A 10,180-nucleotide genomic window follows, 5' to 3' on the forward strand; every position below is an offset into this window, starting at 1 on the left:
ATTAGGATTTCTATCCACGAGAACATACGATTTTGATAAGCCAAACAAGGAGAGGTGATAAGCCAAACAAGGAGACATACTTGAGCACGTGGAAGTACATTTTCAAGTTTGGGACTTGGCGTTTGAATGTCGGAGTTAAACATTTGGAAATCAATTCAATTTTACAGTCTTTCTGAAAATAGTGCAAAAATCATAAAAAAAAAAGATGTCAAAGGAAAAATAGATAAAATAATAATTCTTGTTCATTCAACTTTTGAGGGTGATCAATTACAAAATATGTCAATTTATTGCGCAGTACAAGAATTACTGAACTAAAATTGACCTTAATCATCAAAAATAGAGCACAACAATCCTTTTCTGAAACATTGAGGTGTGAATTTCGTCACATATTTTCGCAAAAATGTCTTGGATTCTCTTACTATTCGTATCATATGACAGTTTAGTTAGAAAATACAATTACTATACAATAATATCTGTATTTTTAATAATTTTTAATAATTTAATAATTTTGTTATTGACAAATTTTAGAGTACTGTTTGGACACAGAAAAAATTGTCTTTCTCATTTTATCTAACAAGTTAAGAGAATATCTATTTTTTTTTGCAAAATGTAAAATTAAAATACTTTGTAAATCCACTTGATCCACTTTCCAAATTTTTATTTAGAATTTTGCAGTAACTTTCAGGTAAACGCTTTTTTTCTATCAATGGCCATCGTTGCATTAAATTGCTATAATAAATAAATGTTAATATTCTGTTTTCGCTCAACATTGATTCACTTTCCACCCTTCCACTAATGAATGTTACTTAAGAAAGTATTAAGATGAGGTGTTAGCTAAAAGAGATTTTACAGCTTAATTTAAGATCAAGTGACACATAATTGACTCTACACTGAGAAAAATCCGAAAAAGTTAAAATAACATTCCGGAAATGTTAATTTTACCCTGCGGTATTGATCAAAATTGGTGTAAATATTACCCTTTTTAGGTGTATTTGGGGTTAAAGTTATCCTTTTTCATGTTAATCTTACCCTTAAAAAGGTGTAAAATTAACATTAAAAAATGTTCATATATTTTCACACCTAAAAAGTGTTAAGGTTATGAGGAAAAAAAGTTAATCGCACCCTCTTTTTTCTCAGTGTACACACTTCACTTACTTATTCAATTTTTTGGAGTGTACCCACTTTATTAACTGATCCTGTATATTTTCTTACACTAACTGACAAATTATTACACTGAGAAAAAAAACGGGGGTGCGATTAACTTTTTTTACTCATAACTTTAACACTTTTTAGGTTAAAAATATAACAACAAATTTTAATGTTAATTTTACACCTTTTTAAGGGTACAATTAACATGAAAAAGGGTAACTTTAACCCCTAATAGCCTAAAGAGCATAATATTTACACCGATTTCGGATCAGTACTGCAGGGTAAAATATACATTTCCGGAATGTTATTTTGACTTTTTCGGATTTCTCTCAGTGTAACTATTCTTTGGTATTTAAAAACTTAAAAGTTTTTAAATAAAAGTAATGATCTACAAAAGAAAAATTGTAATGTCGAATTGAAAACCACTCCGTTAACTTTAAATATGGGAAATTAATTACTGCCAAGTGCGCTAATTTGGGCGCTTCGCTATGTCGATCGTTTATGACTACGCTATCTAGATAATCCACCTAAAATAATATTTTTATCCATTAAATAAGTGAGTGTAATCGACTCATTTCAAACTTATGCCAGATGAATTCTGTAATAAAAACTTTCTTGCAAAGATATTTTCGCTAATGACAACTGGTTGATTGAAAATATTTATTGTTTTTTTTTCCTTGTAAAAAAAAGTATTTTAAATGCAAAGGTTTAATTAAAAGTGAAGTGCAATCATTCCCCTACAAGGTGAGTAAATCGATTTTCATGAAATAATAATATTTTATAAAGAAATTAGTGAATTTGTGACTGTTTACATTTTGCTCTAAAATGGGCGCTTCGCAAATCAATATTTCTTTCCGGGAATCACATTCTTCAGTACTGTTTTACTATTTCAGATGCCGAAAGGAACAAAGGAAAAGATTCCTAAGAACAAACCTTATACTAAGGAAGATCTAAAGAATGCCTTGAAGTGTGTACGAGACGATTCTACCATAACCTATGCATCCAAAACATTTGATGTAGCAAGGGCGACACTGTACACTGAGAGAAATCCGAAAAAGTAAAAATAACATTCCGGAAATGTTAATTTTACCCTGCAGTATTGATCCAAAATCGGTGTAAATATTACACTTTTTAGGTGTATTGGGGGTTAAAGTTACCCTTTTTCATGTTAATTTTACCCTTAAAAAGGTGTAAAATTAACATTAAAAAATATTGATATATTTTACACCTAAAAATTGTTAAAGTTACGAGGAAAAAAAGTTAATCGCACCCTCTTTTTTTCTCAGTGTACAACAAATTGTCTGGCGAATGGCAGGCCAACGTCGCTTACAAAAGAACAAGAAGAAGAACTTTTCATATGGATCCTGGGATGTGCGCATGGTTGGCATCCCATGGGCAAGGAACAAATTTTGGACAGCTTCAAAATCATCTGCGAGACCTTCATCAAAATTCCAAACTATTTTACGGATGGAAGGCCTGAAGATGCTTGTTTCAGGAATTTTCTCAAGCGTCATCGAGAGCTCAGCATGCGCAAGCCAAAGTCCTTCTCATTGGAAAGGGCAGTGGTTACTGCTGAAGATCTCACGGAATGGTTTCAGAATTGTCGAGAATATTTCACAGAACACGATCTGCTGACCATTTCAACAGACCGGGCTCTTAATTTCGACGAAAGTGCCTTTTTCTTGACACCAGAAGATGGAAACGAATTGGCCAGGAAAGGTTTACATGTTGTGCCAGCTCTTAAAAATTCTGGACCGAATTCTTCATAGTGTCTGCTACTGGCCAACTCCAATGGTTGTTCATAAAACTGATATTACACCAAAGATTACCTTTCACATTAAATGTTAAATGAAATAATTCAATAAAAATTTTAAAAATTTAATAAAAAAAATATTTTCTTGTTTTAATATGCTTGTAAATTGAATAATCCAATTAAAAGACCATTTGATCCAATTAACAAAGAGGCGATCCACTTATTTCAGCATGCTAACTTATTTCAGTATTATCATTAATTTATAAATTTTCTTCAATATTTTTAGTAATTTTTCAATATATTTTGTTTCTGAATGAAACAGTGAATAATTCTATGGATTTAGAAGAAGTAAAAAAGAATTTCATCAGTCCAAAAAACAGCGAACACACGAACTTCATGACTTCGAATAATGTGAATTTCTTTTGCTTTTCGTAAGAGATTTATTTTATAATCCAACTAATTTAATAGAAATATATAAGTCGCTTAGGAAAACTAAAAGAAAATTCACATTATTCGAAGGCATGACCGTTCGAATGGTGAGTACTTTCCCCTAATAAATTAAGCAAATTTCATTGGTAGACATTATTTAATTAAAAACAAAATAATTTAAATGAGAATGTAAAGGAATATATTATGAAATTAATATCTTGAGTATTCCTTATTTTAAGTTATGATAAAGTATTAAATTATATTTACAAGGAAGACGCGAAAAATTCTCAGAAATTAGGAAGACTTTAAAAATTCTTCGCAAAATGTCCCTTGTATTAAATTTAACCTTGTGGAAAATTTAGAAAAATAAAAATATCAGATAACGTCAAAAGCCAAATTATGTGTGGTCCATAATCTGCAAAATTTATCTAAAAATTTCACTATATTATTCTGCTTTTCAGAGATAACATTATAGACAGCGGGAGACGAGCATATAAACAACAATGAGAGCTGTTAAAATTTCCGCATTGTACTGATACTACCTTGATTATTGCTCAAAATTGTAATATTATTTTTGTATACTGAAATTAACTAATGTCAATAGCATAAACTAGGTATAAACCCACGTTCATGCGTCTCCTGATAAATTGTTGAATATAATGATTTCTTTTTTTTTTAATTGCGACGAAACCTAATAAAAACCTCAAAAGCACTACCTATATACTTTGAATATAGAGACGCGCGCCTAGGAATGTCGCGAAAAATTGAAAAAAAAAGAAACTCATTGAGGATCATTATCACGTTGTTCAGGAGATTTCAGTATCCGCGTGGCAGAAATCCATCATCGGCACTGTCAATCATTCAATCATCAAAGACCAATTTCACTTGTGGCTTTAATTGTAGCCCAATTGGAGTGCTCTGCAGTAAAGCAAAAAGCTCATAAATACTTATCGATCATCTTTATTTTTTACAGCTACAATGGCAAAAAAAATGCTGATCTGATGCTGAGATGATTGATTGGCGAGTGGCACAAATGCTGAGTACCTGTTGCCGAAATCACCTAGTTGACAACTTAATGTTATATAGATGGACGTGACAATAGTATACGACCCCTGATATCAGGCGTCCGTACAGTAGCAGATATTATATACCTTTCTTTTTTTTTGCTATAATTTATGAGCAAAAAAAATCTTCTGGACAGACTGTACAAAGTCACAAACAAAAGTGTCGCACCGAACACGCCCACGGTGACGGACCTCACTATCTGGGTTCTGATGAAATTTAGAAGATACTTTCCTAATATACTTTTCCTATAAGACAACCACAAATCATAGATAGGCTGTGGATGTTTAACGTAAAAAGTACTTCATATTATATCAGGCCCTTAACAAATCCTTGAACACTAATTGACCGATCAAGTCTAAGATCGATGGCATTTTAGAAATGTAAAGAAAAGTCATTAGCTTTTTGATAGATAACAACATAAAAAGAAATCAATGCCCACAAAACAAGCTTCCGAGGTTTTTCTGAATATCCACAATTCATCTTAAGCACTTGTGTACAAGTGTTTAAGAGCTACTATTAAAATAAACCACTCAATTCTAAGATGTATTTTTAAACTTTTAAACAAAGGTAGAATCAATGTTAACCAATTTATTAGATTTAAGCAAATAAAATAATAGATTATTAATAAATTATTAAATTTATTAAAAAAAATAATAAATCAATTAAATGAATGAATAAATTATTTGTGTGTTTTTATTTTTAGCTAAAAATAATTAATTTTATAATTTTACCTCCCTCAAAAGCTATAATTCTATTCCTCAAGGAGTCAAAGGTATTTTAAATTTAGAGGATTAGAAAATCAAGGGATTATATAGGTAATTATTCTTCGAGGAATAGTTATAGATAATATTTTTATATTTAATAAAATAGTAATACTTTAGTAATTATGCAACAATTCTTTGAAGGGTAAAGACTGTGAAGGGTATTTTAGTGATAATTTTATTAATTCTAAGAAAAATAGTTCGAACCATCCAAACTTTATAAAACTTACGAAAAAAATATTATCTGATGATATTTTTATTCATTTCTAGATGTACATTAAATAAATTTAATAAATAGACCTTATTCAAAACATGTTGTGTGTTGTTAAAATAAAATAAAATTTTGTAATATCGTAGAGTAAATGGAGGTGATTTTCCCCCTTACTGATCGTAAGCTTTTCTTTAATTCTAACAATTAAGGATGGCCTTTACCGATTCGATCTACCACGTCTGAGTCTGACCAGTCAGGATCAGTCTTACACATTTAGATTAGATTATAGTGGGAACAGGTCCTTGCAGGAACCGTTGAACGCAGGCCTCCTTTTACGCCCATTATGCATCATTCTTACACATTAAAATTACAAAAAAGTTTGCGAACAGAGTAATGAGTAAGGACGAAACCTCCACACGTAAAGTAAAGTACCCTGTAGTCGGCCGGTTTCTCAACTCGGCCAGTGTGACTATTTATTCAATTTACTTAGATTTCTTATAATATGGTCTTACCGATTTAACATTATAAGGTGTATTATATTATATATAACGTAAATCAGTGAAAATTTCATAGAAATTGACTATAAAACGTTAAAAAATTGGTTAAATAACTCAACTGGCCGAGTTGAGAAACCGGCCGACTAGAGGGTACTTTACCTTATTTAGGATTCTTTTCAAAACGATATTGATGATCCAGAACAGTCTATAAAAATTATCTAATCCTAAACCACAATATACGATTAATAATATTTAACTTTGAGAAAAATCTCTCATTTTTTTTTTTAATTTATAAAAAAGAAAATTTACCATAAAATAAAAGTGAAGTAAAAAACAAAATTTGGGCAGTAAAAAATATTAAAAAATATGGTCTATCAAAAATTAAAAAAGAAGCAGTAAAAAATAAAAAAGCAGTATTTTATTAAAACTATCGGTAAAAAATAAAAAGTGGCCAGTTAAAACTAAAACTTGATCAGCAAAAATAAAACAGGATTAGGAAAAATTAAAAATGAGCAGTTAGAGTTTAAGTTTATTAGTGAAACAGGAAAATCTCAAATTTCTAACCGATTTTTAATTTTTTGCTTTCTATTTTTTCCACTGACTGACTTGAATATTTCTTGTGCTCATTTTTATTTTTTTACTGTCCAAGTTTTATTTGTTATTGACCACATTTTATTATTTACTGCTTAAATTTATTTTGTTACGGACCAAATTTTGTTTTTTACTGACCACATTTCATTTTTCATTAACAACATTTTACTTTTTAAAAGCCAAATAGAATATTTTTACTGAAACTGCTTCACCCTCCATTCTGAGATAAGGATGCATAATGACTAAGGTTAAACTATTTTCTAAATTAATTATATTTAATTCTGTATTTAAATAAATCAATGCTGCTTCATTCTAGAGTTATACTTATTTTTTAAATTTTTATTTTTATATAAAAAGTTTAAATGAGGTCATCGTAACTAGCATTAAGATTAAAAATATCTTTATTAAATCTTTATCTTTAAAGATTAAATGCTCAAAGCACTCAAAGATTTATCTCATGATTGAAGGGTTAATGCACATAATAATAATAATCTTTCCATTTGGTTTCCTGTGAAGGAAGGATAGAACAGTTTCAGGTATGCATGACTTCCAAAAATATCAAATTTGAGATTAATAAATTAAAATTTAGGAAATATCTGAAATATGCTACTATGTTAATTATTAAACAGTCAAGAACTAAGACTAACTAAGACGAACTAAGACTAACTAGCTGTACATAATATCATAAATTGTACATAAATATCATAAATCACTCTGTTTTGGTTCAGCAGAAATTCCCACAAAATTACACTGCCAATTTTCACTTTCTACAACGTCAGAAGCTTCTCCAAAACTGTGAATTCATCAGCGTTTAGTGCAATTAAATAAAAACGCCGGTATTCACATGACGTCATTCGACGCAATCGATGCAATCTCCATTAAAATCATTATGCGCTCAGCTGATTTCTCCAAAGCATTTTTCTAAAATTAATTCAAATGAAACTAAGAAGATATTCTATTGCGAAATAAATGCATTGTGATTTCTTCGAGGGCTAAACGCGGCTCTAATTGAGGAAAAGTAAAATTATAAATACCTTAGAATGACAAAACGTCTCAGTTTTGTAGAATGCTCGAATTCACGTGATCTCACGTATCGGGTTCAAAATACTCGATTAATTACCAGAAAACCACACCAAAATTGAAATTTGGTGTAGAATTAAACATTTTAGTTATATTGACGTACTACGGTCGAATTAAATAATTTAACTTTGATTTTAAAAATTTCGACATTGAAAATTTTTCGGACATGGGCTTGGTCATAGATATATGAGGACAAAAGAAGTCGTTTTCGAAAAGAATAAAAAAAGACAGATTTGGAGTGAAAAAGGCAAAACATAAAAAATATAAAACTAGCTCTAGACAATCTGCGTAACCCTTTAAGGACGAATTTAGCAAACATTTTATTTTTGGGTCACCGGTGATTCAATCGTCCTTCAAGGATTAGAGAAGATGGGGATGGGGGTCACTGAAGACTGAAGTTAATATCTCTTATCGTTTGGCTTATAACTCGATAACAAACTGAAAAACGAGTAGGTCTATGACTGTACTGAAATAAGTCACAGCCACACCACCCGAAAAATGGTTGGTGTCTCAGCACACCCGAAAAGCTATCACCCGAAAAATGGTTTATGTCTTGGCTATTTCAAAGGACCTGCCTAACACACGAAAATGTTTAGTGTCTTGGTTATTTGCCACTGACCATTGAGTAACTCGAAAAAAATTATTTCAATTGAAAAACTGGTCTAATGCATCATCTTGCACAAAATTACACTAAAAAGAATTCTTTATATTATTTAAAAACTTTACTACTTCCCAATTACCATTCAATTATGATGTCTAGGAGTCAGTCCTTCAAAACTAAATTGCGGTTTCTGGTTGCAGGAGAATATCTTGAATGCGAGATCACAATAGTCACTCTTGCTCCGACCATAGATAAGGAAGCATCGAGCTCCGTGTCTTGCAGAGTAAAATTAATTGTCCCGAAACCCTGGAGGATATATGCTTACGTTTCTAATTGATGACAAAAACACTTAATCACCGACCGCCACATTAACTTACTCGAAAAAAATATTTCATCTGAAAAAAAATCTAATGCATTTTTCTACACGGAATTACATTCAATCTCTTCAATTTAATTTTTCATTAATTAAAAACACAAACAAACTTTAATTGAAAGGAAATTGAGAAATAAATTATCCTAGTTCATTTTATATGAAAGAATGTACGACTTTTTTGGGACAGAGAGAGTAGGTTTTTAATGAAAAGTATTCTTTCTAATGCAATTTATAGTATCAGGTGATGCATTAGAATAATTATTTAATTGAAAAATTTTAGCGAACCAGTCTATGTCGACGCTTCCATTCCATACTATGCTATTTCAAAATGACATTTCAGGAGAGCCATTTGAAGTTGGCGATTTCCCATGCTGCCTGTATAATTTTTTTTTCGAAAAAATGGAATATCTCGTTACCCGGACGTCGGATGACTACAAAATTTTCACCAATTGTAGATCTCGATCCCAGGAACAACATATCTCTCGGAGTACTAAAAGGCTAAGTCGACTTAGCATAGTATGGAATGGAGCCGTCGATGTGATCAGCGACATGCAGCCAAGGCACCAGACATTTTTCGAGTGATAGGTCCATTGTATTAGCCAAGATACCTACCACTTTTCGGGTGGTAGATTTTTACAGTCCCGGGATTTTGGAGATTTTCGGGAGCGAAAAAACGTGCGAAATAGTAGGGGAGACTGGGGCAAAGTCACAAAACGGATATTTTATTTTTTTACAAGATACCCGAGCACCTCCAAAATTTCTAATTAGCACAGTTTTATAGGAAATTTACCACACTACAATTCTGTGAAAGTCATTTTCTTCTATTTTGCAAGGAAATATATTTATCGAGCCGTTTTCTAAAAGGTAATTTTGTGATCATTCTCAAAAATGCTGGGGCGAATAGTATCAGGCATAAGACATTATCACATTTTGATTCGCTTTATTACGGGATTCCGTAAATTTTCAAAATATTTAAAAATGTTATCTTAATAAAAGAAATTAGAATTTTATGCTGAAAAATAAGCGGTGTCTTAAAATTTCCTGCGTCACAAAACAGTATACATTCAAGAATATTTCAAAAATGTTTTCATAAATTGACTCCCAATGGTAGACAAACTTGCACGTATTTGTATGTCCGGCAGGTGCATAATCCTGAAGTGTATTATGCCGGGCCTGAGTGTAGGTCTTTTAGGCTAGGCAAGACACAAATATTTTATCGTGAGTGTAAGTGTTCCAAATTCCGGCCAGTTTGCAATTCCGACAACCTTTTTTGTTTCTAGAATTTCCTTGAATTTTTAGTTTTTACATACTCTAGAGATTAATAATAATAATAATGCTGGCACACCATTCCATGAAGGAACAAGGCCTTCCCGCAAGGGGATTTATAGACATGCATTATTATTTTTTCTTGTACGAGATGAGGTTGTCAGTCCCATGCCCGTGGAATCAAGTGCAGTGATGCAATTCATCAAACACCTTTAACGCCAGAAAAATTCCTGGTGACCTAAAGGGAACTCGAACCTGAGACACTTGCATCATAGAGCGACTGCTCTACCACTTGACCCATTGAGTGTCCAGAGAGATTATACAATGCAAAAGAATAACAAATATAGCTTCGACAAACGAGATGACGTGAAAAAGACATTGGAAGAATTCCCGAAGGGCAAGGA

The sequence above is a fragment of the Phlebotomus papatasi genome, chromosome 1 (genome assembly GCF_024763615.1).
Source record: "Phlebotomus papatasi isolate M1 chromosome 1, Ppap_2.1, whole genome shotgun sequence".
Classification (NCBI taxonomy): domain Eukaryota; kingdom Metazoa; phylum Arthropoda; class Insecta; order Diptera; family Psychodidae; genus Phlebotomus; species Phlebotomus papatasi.